Below are 13,146 nucleotides of genomic sequence, written 5' to 3'. Positions count from 1 at the left end.
TTCCATTTTATCCATTACTGGATGCCGACTAAAAGAGACCACTTTGCTACTAGCAGAGCCAAGAGTAACATCGGCAGCTTTCAAGACTCGTTCTCTCTGCGTGTGAATAGTATGAATGGTGGCAAGTTCAACGCACTCACAATGTCTTTATTTCGTTCACCACGATCGAAACGCTTAGTCACATCCAGTTTTACACTAAGCGTAACACCCTTACGAACTCTCTTAGGCTTTTCTGATACCTTAGGACACACCTTGCTAATGGATGCACAAAATAAATTGAGATGAAGCACAGACGCTCACAGACACAGTTAAAAGCTCTGGCGGCTTGATGCTGAGTGTAGCTCCCGGGGAAGGAGCTTGGCGGCATCACTCTTGCTGCTCGGGGTGCACGCCACCTCTATAACAGCTCGCTGCAAAGCAAACGCTGAATGCTAGTTTCGCTTTTCTCCTTTTTTCATAAAAGAGAAAATCCTCTTTGGATTTCTTTCCGTTAGCAAAAACAGATACTAATGTAGGTCTTTCGTAAAAGCAAAGTGGCGTAAAGCGAACTTTCGAAAAGTGGGGGATACCTGTATACATGAATGTGATAAGTCCAAGAGTCAAGGGGGCTACAGCTCAGAAACAGGCCCTTTGGTCCATATAGTCTGTGCCAGCCAAGTTTTCTGCCTAATATCACCTACCTCTGTCCAGACCATAGCCCTCCATAGCTCTCTCATCCATGTACAGTACTTAGCAAATTTCTCTTAACTGTTGCAATTAAACCTCTATATACCACTTCCACAGGCTGCTCATTCCATACTCTCACCACCCACTGAGTGAAGTCTTTTCCCCTCAGGCTCCCACTAAATATTTCACCTTTCACCCTCAATCCATGAACTCTAGTTCTAGTCTCACCCAACCCCAGTGGAAATAAAACTGATGGCAGTTAACCTATCTAAATTTTATATACCTCTATCAAATCTCCCCTCATTCCCCTATGTTCCAAGCAATAAAGCCCTAGCTTCATTTAGCCTATTCCTGTAACTCCAATCCTCAAGTCCCGGCAACATCCTTGTAAATTTTCTCTGCAATCTTTTAATCTTATTGATCTTTCCTGTAGGGAGGTGACAAGAATTGCCCATAATATTCTAAATTAGGCCTCAGCAAAGTCTTATGCAACTTCAACATAATATTCCAACTCCTGTACTTAATACTGTTTATGAAGGCCTATGTTCTAAAACCTCTTGTTATGACTGTCTACCTGTGACGCCATATTCAAGGTATTATAGATCTGTATTACTGTCACCTTTTCTTCTCAATTGTAGGACCATAAGACCATAAGACATAGGAAAAGAATCAGACCATTTGGCCCGTTGAGTCTGCTCCGCCATTTAATCATGGTTGATCCTTTTTTCACCTCCTCAGCCCCATTCCCCAGCCTTTGATGCCATGTCCAATTAATAACCTATCAACTTTTGCCTTAAATACATCTAATGACTTGCTTTCCATAGCTGCCTGTGGTATAAAAATCACTCTAACATTCACCACCTTCTGGCTAAAGAAATTACTCCGCATTAAATGGACACCCCTCTATACTGAGGCTGTACCCTCTTGTCCTAGACTCCCCCACCATGGGAAATATCCTTTCCACATCTACTCTGTTGAGGCCTTTCAATATTCAAAAGTTTTCAATGAGATCTCCCTCATGCTTCTAGATTCCAGCGAGTAACAACCCAGAGCCATCAAACGTTCCTCTTTTGATAACCCTTTCATTCTCTAAACTCCCTAATTACCTTTGGTTCATTACATAACACTCAATCCAGTATAGCTGATCCCCTAGTAGGTTCAATGACAAACTGCTCTAAAATGCTACCTCAGAGGTATTTAACAAATTCACTCTCTTGAGATTAATTTCCAACCTGATTTTGCCAATCTATTTGCATGTTGAAATCTCTCACAAGTATCATAACATTGCCCTTTTGAGATGCCTTTTCTATTTCCTCTTGTAATCTGTGGTTAACTTCCCAGTTATTGTTAGGTGACCTGTATATAACCACCATCAAGGTCCTTTTACCCTTGCAGTTTCTGAACTCAACCCACAATGATCCAAAAACCTCCGATCCTATGTAACATCCTTCTACTGTGCTGCTGCCATTCTTTACCAGCTGAGCAATGCCACCCCCTTTGTCTACGTTCCCATCACTCTGAAACAATGTGTAGCCTTAGATATTCAACTCCCAACTACAACCATCCTTCAGCCACGATTCAGTGATGGCCACAACATCATACCCAACAATCTGTAATAGTGCAAGAAGATCATTCAACTTATTTCTTATACTCCATGCATTGAGATATAACACTTCAAGTATTGTATTCGCTACCCTTTTTGATTCTGCATCCCTAATGCACTGATACTCACCCTGCTGACTACAGTTATGTCCTATTATCTGCCTGCCCTTCCTGACAGTCAGACTGCACACTATCTTTGCTTTTTTACCATCCATCCTATCCTGAGTACCTTCACCCTGGTTCCCACCCCTGACGAATTAGTTTAAGCCCTCCCCAACAGCTCTAACAAACCTGCCTGCGAGAATATTGGTTCCCCTCAGATTCTGATGCAACATTCACTTTTGAACAGGTAATAACTCTCCCAGAAGAGATCCCAATGATCCAAGAACCTGAAGCCCTGCCCCTGCACCTGCTTCTCAGCCACGCATTTGTCTGCCACATCATCCTGTTTCTACCCTCACTGGTGTGTGGCACAGGCAGAAATCCAGAAATTACTACCCGGGAGTGTCTGCTTCTCAGCTTTCTACTTAGCTCTCCAAATTCTCTTTTCAGGGCCTTTTTGCAATTCCTTCCTATGTCAGTGGTACCAATATGGTACCAATACTGGCTGCTCTCCCTCCCTCTCCAAAATGTTGTGTACGTGATCTGAGACATCCCTGACCCTGGCACCTGAGCGGCAACATACCATCCGGGTGACCCATTCACATCCACAGAATCTCCTGTCTGTTCCTCTGACTACTGAGTCCCCTAACAGTAACGTTCCCCTCTTCTCCCTCTTTCCCTTCTGCAGCACAGACCCATGCTCAGTGCCAGTAACCCAGTCTCTGTGGCATTCCCCTGGGAGGTCATCTCCCACAATAGTATCCAAAGCGGTATACTTATTACTACAGGGAATGGCCACAGGGGCGCTCTGCACTACCTGTGTAGATCTCTAACACAGTCTCCAAGGAACTGGAGTTGGATGCACTACATGCAGATGTACAAAGTAGTTCCCTGGGGACTCTGGGTCTCCCTGGACTCCAAAGTCCAGTGTGAAGCCCACTCAGCAACCATTTACTGCACTAGGATGGTAGGAGAAAACAAAAATGGAAACTTAACAGTGGCTTACCCAGAGCCAGTGCCTTTTCCGAGCTGAAGCCTCGTTTGAGACAAAGCCTGACCCTCCTACTCTCACCACTGGCCTGTTCCCAGCAACAACCCTTCTGTGTCAAGGGTGGCTGACCTGTGAGGAACTTCATCGCTATGGTCTTCTTCTGCCGCTGACTGGGCCATTGGAATGTTGCTGAAGATCTTTCAGAAGCTCTAAAGTTATAAAACTGCGATACAAATGCAAATCTTATCTTTCATGCACTCTGTCAATATTTCCTAACCTCTTTTCTATCCGCCACTAAAAGTATGTGTGATCATACTTTTAAATAGTGAAGTGAAACGGATTTTATGTCTCTCAGTAACAAACTCCAAGCAGTGTGTTTTTGTTGAACTTGAACTTTAATTGGATGTCATATATAACTGGAGGTACGAGCACTGAGAAAATCATCAAACACAATGTCGATGATTTGAATCATTAAAGGTTGGCTTGCAGGTTATCAAGTGGGCAAATGAAATATTTGCCTCCATTGCCAGAGGGAATGGATTTAAAAGCAGTGATTGCAATGTACAAGTTCCTGATGAGGCCACACCTGGAGTGCTGCAGGCAGTTCTGTTCTCCTTACTTGATCAGCAAAAGGATTTGGAGGTGGTACAGAGGAGTTTCTCAAAGTTGATTCCTGAGATGAAGGGGCTAACCTATAAGGAGAGATTGAGGTGCCTTTACTATACACTCTGGAATTCAGAAAAATGAGAGGGGAACTTGCAAAAACCAAAAGTTATGGAACTGATAGAAAAATAAGATAGAGGCAGAAAAGTTGTTTCCACTGCTAGGTAAGACTAGAATGAGAGGACATGGCTTCAAGACTTGGGGGAGTAGACTTATGACAGAGAAGAGGAGAAACTGTTTATCCCAGAGAGTAGTGAAATCTGTAGAATTCTCTTCCTAGTGAAGCAATAGAGACTACCTCATTGTAGATGTTTTCACAGTAGGGGAATGAAGAGTTCTAGTGAAAAAGTAAATAGATGAAGAAGATGAACACAAAGGATTCTGCAGAGCTGGAACTCCAAAGCAGCAGGTCAGCCGGTCAGACAGCATCTACGGAAATGAATAAGCCGTCAACAATTTGTGCTAACACCCTTCATCAGGACTGGAAAGGAAGAGGGAAAATGCCAGAATGTAAAGGTGGGGATGTTGAAGGAGTACAAGCTAAAAGGTGATAGGTGAGGCCAGGTGGGTGGGAAAGGTAAAAAGGTTGGAGAAGAAGGAATCTCAAAGGAGAGGAGAGTGGATCATGGGAGAAAGGGAAGGAGGGGCACCAGGAGGAGGTGATAGGCTGGTGAGGAAAGAGGTAAGGTCCATAGCCCCCTTTTCTGCCACAGTCAGATCCTCTCAGGGCGAAGGAGTGTGCCATCTAGGTAGCCTCCAATGATGGCATGAACATTGACTTCTCCTTCATTTTTCCTCTACTTTTTTAACTTTCCTCCTTCTTCCCTCTTCTTCTATTCCCACTCTGGACCTTGCCTCTTACCTCTTCTCCTCACCTGTCTATCACTTCCCTTTGCTGTCCCTCCATCTTCCCTTTCTCCGATGGTCTACTCTTCTCTCCTATTAGATTCCTTCTACTTCAGCCCCTTACCTTTTCCACCTATCACCAACCAGCTTCTTACTTCATCCACCTTCCCCACTCACCTGTCTTCACCTATCACCTTCTAGCTTGTATTCCTTCCCCTCCACCTCCCACCTTCTTATTCTGACCTCTTTCCCCTTCCTTTGCAGTCCTGATGAAGGGTCTTGGCCCAAATCGTTGAGAGTTTATTCATTTCCATAGATGCCGCCCGACCTGCTGAGATCCTTCAACACTTTGCATGCTGTGCTCTGGATTGCCATCATCTGCAGAATCCCCTGTGTCTATGATATACAGGTCTATGTTCTATGTACACCAAGCAGCACGGGTGGAGTGAAAAACCCATGAAGCACCTTCACCCTGAAATATTTTCTCTGTTTCCCATTCCACAGCTTCTGCCTCACCTGCTGAGTGTTTCCAGCAAATTCTGGTTCTATATTAAACAAACCTTCCTACATTGGTCATTATAGTTCAGAAATACTCTGCCGATAGTGAAACACTTTGGAAAATCCTCAAGTCATGAAGGGTGCTATAAAGATTCAAGCCTTTCACTTGAACTTAATTGGTTAGTATCACAGCAAGTAAAATCAAGTGAATTCTGAATCAGCTGTGAGAGTTAGGGGACCTTAAATATTGCAAGCCTTCTCCTTTCCGGTGTTGGTTCCTTTTTGATCACAGTGGTCCTTTGATAAGATTCTTTTTCCTTGCAGGACCCGTCTCTTCTCCTGCTTAATAATAAACCACCCACTGACAGACCGACCTTGCTGAATATCCACCTATCCTTCTCACCCGAGATGTCCAGTCACTTGCAGAATGCTGAGCCAGGGGATGGTGCATCTGTGGAAGTCATTGCTGCACACAGCTGTGGAAGCCAAGTATTTGGGCATATTTAAAGCAGAAGCTGATAGATGCTTGAACAGCAAGGGTGCTGACAGTTACAGGGAGAAGGTAGGAGAATGGGGTTGAGAGGGAGTCGAAACATAGCAAACCTACAGCACAATACAGGCCCTTCGGCCCACCTAGCTGTGCCGAGCATGTCCTTACCTTAGAAATTACCTAGGCTTACTCATTGCCCTCTATTTTTCTAAGCTCCATGTACCTATCCAGGAATCTCTTAAAAGACTCTATCGTTTCCGCCTCCACCGCTGCCACCAGCAGCCCACTCCACACACTCAGCACTCTCTGTGTAAAAAACTTACCCCTAACATCTCCTTTGTACCTACTTCCAAGCACCTTAAAACTATGCCCTCTCGTGCTAGCCATTTTAGCCCTGGGGAAAAAGCCCCTGACTATCCACATGATCAATGCCTCTCATTATCTTGTACACATCTAATGAGTGGAAGCTGTAGCAGACTGGATAGGCTGAATGGCCTAATTCTGCTCCTATCTTTATGGTTAGAATTCCCTGAATATAGCTGAGATAAGAAAAGCGTAAATAAGACATATGGCCTTGAAGCTCACTTTCAGCCTAACTTCCTGCAGAAAACCTATATTCCGATATCCAAAAATTCTTTGGTATGTATCTCAAATATACTTAGCAACTGAATCTCCATAGAGAGAGGTTTTCAATAATTTACCGCCTTTGGGCTGAAGAATCTTCTTATCTCGGTCTCCAATGGCCTATCCCTTATATTGAGACAGCAACTGCTGTTTCCAAACACCCCATCATCCCAGAATCTATCCATTGAGCCTTGTAAGAATGTGTTATGTTTCAGTTACATTATCTTTCATCCTTCTAAGTACTGTGCAGTTCAAAGCCAGTACGCTTTGTCTCTCACTCTGCCAAGAAATAGTATGATAAACTTCTGTTCCATTCTCCCTCTTAAAAGTATATCGAGTTCAAATTCAAATTCACATTACTTGTGTTCCACCAAACAAATTATGTTCCTCCCAACCAAGGTGCACAACACTACATATAACTCGCACTCAACCGCATACATGTATACTGCCAAACAAAACAATGTTCCTCCGGACCAAAGTGCACAACACAATACATACATCTCACACACATAATACATAAAGTAATATTACCACAAATAATAAGGTGCATCTACAGTGCAAGTTTTAAAAAGTAAACAGTATAACACTACTGGTGCTTCATATGTGATGAGACCATATGAAGAGCTTTCATACGTGGTGGCAGAGAGAACAGTATTCTCAAGGCCTCGGGGAAGAATCTATTCCATATCCTAACAAATCTTGTCCTTATGCTACAGTACCTCCAGCTTGACGTCATTCTTTAGGTAGAGAGAACATATTTCTACATAATATAAAGCTATCAGAGATTTCTTGTACTCAAATTCTCTCGTAATAAAGGCTAACAAAATGTTTGCCTTCCTAATCGTATTTTAAACCTTCTAAATCAATCTCAGTATTTCACCAACAAGGACACCCAGATTCCTGTGAACACAAGCAATTTTCTATTTGCCATTTTAAAAAATGCTCCAGTTTTTTTTTTCGCTACCAATATCAATATCCTTACAACACACATAAAAGTTGCTGGTGAACGCAGCAGGCCAGGCAGCATCTCTAGGAAGAGGTGCAGTCGACGTTTCAGGCCGAGACCCTTCGTCAGGACCTTACGTTCTTCTCACACTATACTCTATCTGACAAGTCCTTGACTCTATCCTTTGAAACCTCTCTGCATTTTCCTTGTTACTCATTACAAGCAATTAGCGTAATGCAATTACAGCTCAGGGTGCCAGGGTTCGGAGTTCATTTCTAACGTCATCTGTAGGGAGTCTCTACGCCCTCCCTGTGGAATGTGTGGGTTTCCTCTGGGTGGTCAAGTTTTCCCCCACAGTCCAAAGACGCACCAGTTAGTAGGCTAATTAGTCATTGTAAATTGTCCCGTGATTAGCCTAGGGTTAATCGGGGGGTTGCTGGATGGAAGGGCCTATTCCGGGCTGTAGCTCAATAAATAAATAAATAATCAATAAATCTGTCAAGTCAGAAGGACAGTTGGTGTTCTCAAGTCCTGATACTGAATCCCTCCAGAAGTTTGATTTTGCCCCTTATTTTGTAACTTGGTTAAGTAACTTTATGTGAGCATATTATCAAAGACCTTCTGTGGTGACTAAGCTGTAGTAGTTAGCACATTGCTCTACAGTACCAGCGACTGGGTTTCAATTCTCACTGCTGTCTGTAAGGAGCTTGAACGTTCTCCCAAAGAACACATGGTTTTCTCCGGGTGCTCCAGTTTCTTCCCACATTCCAAGGACGTATGTGTTAGAAGGTCACATGGGTGCAATTGACCGGCGTGGGCTTGTCGGGCCAGAAGGCCCTGTTACTGTGCTCTATTTTTAAAAATTAAAACAAAACTTTAAATTCTGAGAATCCAAACTCACAACAGCCATTAATTTGGCTCAATCTATTCTAATAGTTGAAATATGAAAAAACAGATTTGTCAAACATAAACCCAAGTTGATTCTGTCCAATCCACATATTAAATTCACTACCAACTATTTCATAAAATTGATTTCAGGATGTTCTCTACTATTGATATAAAGCTTACTAGTTTGTAGTTCAAGTTTATATCTTTCCTCCTTTCACATTATGTCCTAGAAACAGAGGAATTAGAGAAGGTGACAGACAGTGCATATGATACCATACAACAATAAGACATAGGACTAGGAATTGGCCTGTTGGCCCATTGAGTCTGCTCCACCATTCCATCCATCATGACTGATTTATCATCTTTCTCAGCCCCATTCTCCTGGCTTATCCCCGTAACCTTTAGCACCCTTACTAATCAACCTTGCCTATCAATCTCCACTTTAAATGTATCCAGTGACTTGGTCATCTGTGGCAATACATCCATGGCCGGTTCAAGACCTTCAGATTCAAGTTATCAGGTCCTTGGGTGCCTTTCAATTCCAAAATATGTTTTCAATTCTTTTTGTACTCGTCACTTTTTCTGACCTCTTCATTCTCTCTGAAACTATTGTTCTCCGGTATTTCTTGAAGATTCATTGCGTGTTCTTCTGCAAAGAAACACACAAAATATTTGTTTAATTTCTCTATGAATTTCTTATTCCCCATAATATATTTTTTCTGTTTGTCTCCAACTGGCCTATATTAGCATACAGATCTTTAACACAAAGGATTTGGCAGATGCTGGAAATCCAGATGAACACAGAAAACCTGCTGGAGGAACTCAGTATCTATTACTCATTTACTTTAACCCATCATCCCACCTGGGGCATAGGCTGGTGACAGCAGCTCACTGGAGTCCTCTACCCTGGGCTAATGTTTCCAATTGTCTCCAGGTGCAGTTCATCCTCGAAGAACACTCCTCCCCCAGGGATGAGGTTTCGGAGCTACTGTTTCTATAGCTCTGGATTTTTATGGGATGGAGTTGCTAGCCTCGTGCCCAACCCTCCATTCGCAACCAGACTTGGGACAGTCCATGGTGGAGTTGCATAACCTGTGGGGAGAAATAAGCAGTTGATTTTTCAGGCTGAGACCCTTCGACAGGATTGAAAGGGAAAGGGAAAAAAGACCTGAATAAGAAAGTTGAGGAGGGAATGTAATACAAGCTGGCAGGTGATAGGTGGAAGAGGTAAAGGGCCAAAAGAGGAATGTCATAGGAGAGGACAGTGAACCATGGGAGAAAGAGAAGGAGGAAGGTCACTGGGGGAGGTGTTTCCCATCTCTATATAAAATCATATCATGAGCCTGTATATTTGATTGTATTGCAATAAAGAAGATGAGTGGTGGCTCCATTTTGTCAAGTTCTTTGTTTAATCACTAATATGGAAGGCAAGGTGTAGAATTAACAGGGAAGCCTTTGGTTTAATAACTGACAATATGAGCATTGAACAAAACTAACAGGAATTGATCAAAAGTCAGGATGTTTATTTGGAACATTTGGTACTTGAAGCCGTTTTGGAAGTTTTCCTAGGATTGATTGGATGCCTCAGAGGCTTCTAAACCTGAGCACAATATTAATTTAAATTATTCATGAGAAAAGCAACCCAAGACTATTCTGCCAACAGTTTAGAAGAGGAACACTTGTAGCTCTTTCTAAGAGCACCACCTCAGAGTACAGTTAAACGTTGTCACCTGTAAGGCAGATACATTGATTATTTGTGTGTTAGTGTTCTCAGACAATGCACATTCCCATTGTCCTTGTGATGGCTGTTTGCAGGTGTTACTGAATCATTTCCACTTTCCCTTAGACACCATTTCTACATCTTCTTGTACATTCTTTCTCATTCAAACATGCTGAAAGTTAAAATTGGATCTCCCTTCCAGGCAGTGTGTTCCTCCTGACAGTCAATGACTAATAGCTCAGAAAGGATATTGAACACAACCGATCTCTTCAGAGAAGACATTGTGCACCACAGTCAGGAGGGAAATGGATCAACACACACAGCTTAATAAAGAGCTGCTCATCTTAATTGTCCAATTAAGTGTTTTAAAAAATCTTTTATGCCAATACTGAATGGGCTTTGATATTCACTAGAGATATAGTAATTTGGAGAGAAAATGTAATGTTAAAGTGTTGTCTAGTTGTTACTTCTCCAAAGATTATCGACTTGTCAAGGTGGAGAGACTCATGAGTTCCTGAGGTCCTGAGAGTGATGCTATCTGGAGCTTAGCTCCTGGTAGGGTCACCCATTGCAGTAAGGTCAAAGGGGAGATTCTGACAAAAGGCGATCCAATGAAGGCCTGAACAGTGGAGCTGGCGGAAGATGATGATACATCACAATGGCAGTAAAGGGTCCCCAGTCTTACTGCATGCCACTGGACCTTGACCTCAGCTCGTCAAGGACCATGTTGGGCTGCCCAGGCATTAGCCTCCCCACATTAAACAAGGCCACTCACAGCACTCTCCATCAAGGGAATCCACCTAATCTGAGGACCCACCAACAGACAATTCCTTAGGACAAAATCATACTTTACCCGGGTGCTCGCATTGCTAGTTGTTAGCAATGTACAATATGCAAACGTTGCAATGGTTAGTTTCCTATCTTTATGAGAATTCCATTATTTTCATAGTTCTAGATTCTTTAATTGAATTCCAACATTCAATATCTGCCATGTAAAATTGTATGTTAGTTAATTACACCATAAGGCACAGGACATTAATAAGGCCAGTTGGCCCATTGAGTCTGTCCCACCACTCGATTATGGCTGATTTAATTTCCCCCATTCTCCTGTCTTCTCCCTGCAACATTTGATACCCTGATGAGTAAGAACCTCTGCTTTAACTATACCCAGTGACATAGCCTCCACAGCTGAATATAGCATTGAATTCCACAGATTCACCACCCTGTGGCTAAAGAAATTCCTCCTCCTCGTCATTCTAAATGGATGTCCTTCTATTCTGCAGCTGTGCCCTCTGGTCCTAGATTTTGCTGCTATTTGAAACACCCCCTCCATGTCCACTCTACCTAGGCCTTTCAATATTTGGTAGGTTTTAATAAAATCTCCCCTTATTCTTCAAGTTAGCTTTTACTAACATAGAACCATAGAACCATAGAAACTACAGCACAGAAACAGGCCTTTTGGTCCTTCTTGGCTGTGCCGAACCATTTTCTGCCTAGTCCCACTGACCTGCACACGGACCATATCCCTCCATACACCTCCCATCCATGTATCTGTCCAATTTATTCTTAAATATTAAAAAAGAACACGCATTTACCACCTCGTCTGGCAGCTCATTCCATACTCCCACCACTCTCTGTGTGAAGAAGCCCCCTCTAATGTTCCCTTTAAACTTCTCCCCCCTCACCCTTAACCCATGTCCTCTGGTTTTTTTCTCCCCTTGCCTCAGTGGAAAAAGCCTGCTTGCATTCACTCTATCAATACCCATCATAATTTTATATACCTCTATCAAATCTCCCCTCATTCTTCTACGCTCCAGGGAATAAAGTCCTAACCTATTCAACCTTTCTTTGTAACTGAGTTTCTCAAGTCCCGGCAACATCCTTGTAAACCTTCTCTGCACTCTTTCAACCTTATTTATATCCTTTCTGTAATTTGGTGACCAAAACTGAACACAATACTCCAGATTTGGCCTCACCAACATTCTGAAAGAAAATCAATCTTTAGAGAGGATGCAAAGGTTTTGGAGGAGGTGCAAGGATTTATTGAAATGGCTCAAGGAAAGAGAGGGTTTAATTATTTGGAGAGACTGGAGGTTGGAATTGTTTCTCTCAGAGTTGAGAAAATGATGAAGGAAATTGATAAAAATCGTGAACAATTTGAGAGAACAACTAAGGACAGGGGCCGTACAGTGGTGTGGCTTGTAGAGCTTTGCCTTACAGTGACAGTGATACAGTACACACCTATCTTCCACCGGCTTCTGTGTGGAGTTTGCACCTTCTCCCTGTACTTGTTTATGCTTCCTCTCTCAGCTGAACAGCATTCATTTGTTGAGTTAATTGTCGCTGAAAATTCCCATCGGTGGAATATGGGAGGAGCTGATGGAAATGGAACTCGTAAGGATTAGGTAGGTGTACAGTATAAGATGAGAAGAGGAATAGATAGAGTGGACAGCCAGTGGCTTTTTCCTGAGGTCACAATGGCTAATAGAAGGGGATGTCAGAGGTAGGTTTTTCACACAGAGCATGGTAAATGCACGGAATTCCCTGCTAGGGGTGGTGGTCAGAGTCACAGAAAAGTACAGCACAGAAAGAGGCCCTTCAGCCCATCTAGTCCATGCCAAACCATTTATACTGCCTACTCCCATCGACCTCCACCAGGACCATAGCTCTCATTACCCCTACCATACATGGACCTATCCAAACTTCTCTTAACATGTTGAAGTCAAGCTTGCATGCACAACTTGTACATATCTTTAGGACTTATACAGTTTTACTTTTATAGGTCAGTCATAGGGAACAGGATAAAAAGCTTCCAAAATAAACTAAGCAGGAAGTTGATAATGTGGTTCAAAGCAGTTACTGCTTTTACAAATGGGTTCTTCCCTTTCTGAGTTCATATTGACTTGTTTCTTAGAAAGCTGGACTCATACAACTACTTCTGCAATGTTTGCAATGGTTTACATTTCTTTTTTATATCTTTATTAATGTTGGTACAGTTGCATTTTATGGTCCATTCTAACCTTACCAACAAAATCTTGTGTGGCACTGCAGTAGACTCTTGAATAAACGTCTTACATGCTACATGATGAACCCCAGGATTGAGATTCCTG

The 13,146-nt window shown here is 42.6% G+C and overlaps 1 protein-coding gene across 1 annotated transcript in view; it reads left to right on the top strand.

The window, feature by feature from the left end:
- LOC140198396 (contactin-associated protein-like 5) overlaps positions 1–13,146 on the top strand; it is a 1,159,251-nt gene that overhangs the window by 294,482 nt on the left and 851,623 nt on the right. The window lies entirely within an intron of this gene.

The sequence above is a fragment of the Mobula birostris genome, chromosome 5 (genome assembly GCF_030028105.1).
Source record: "Mobula birostris isolate sMobBir1 chromosome 5, sMobBir1.hap1, whole genome shotgun sequence".
Taxonomy (NCBI): Eukaryota; Metazoa; Chordata; class Chondrichthyes; order Myliobatiformes; family Myliobatidae; genus Mobula; species Mobula birostris.
The sequence above is the reverse complement of the archived record's forward strand: the minus strand, read 5'-3'. Positions and strand labels throughout refer to the sequence as shown.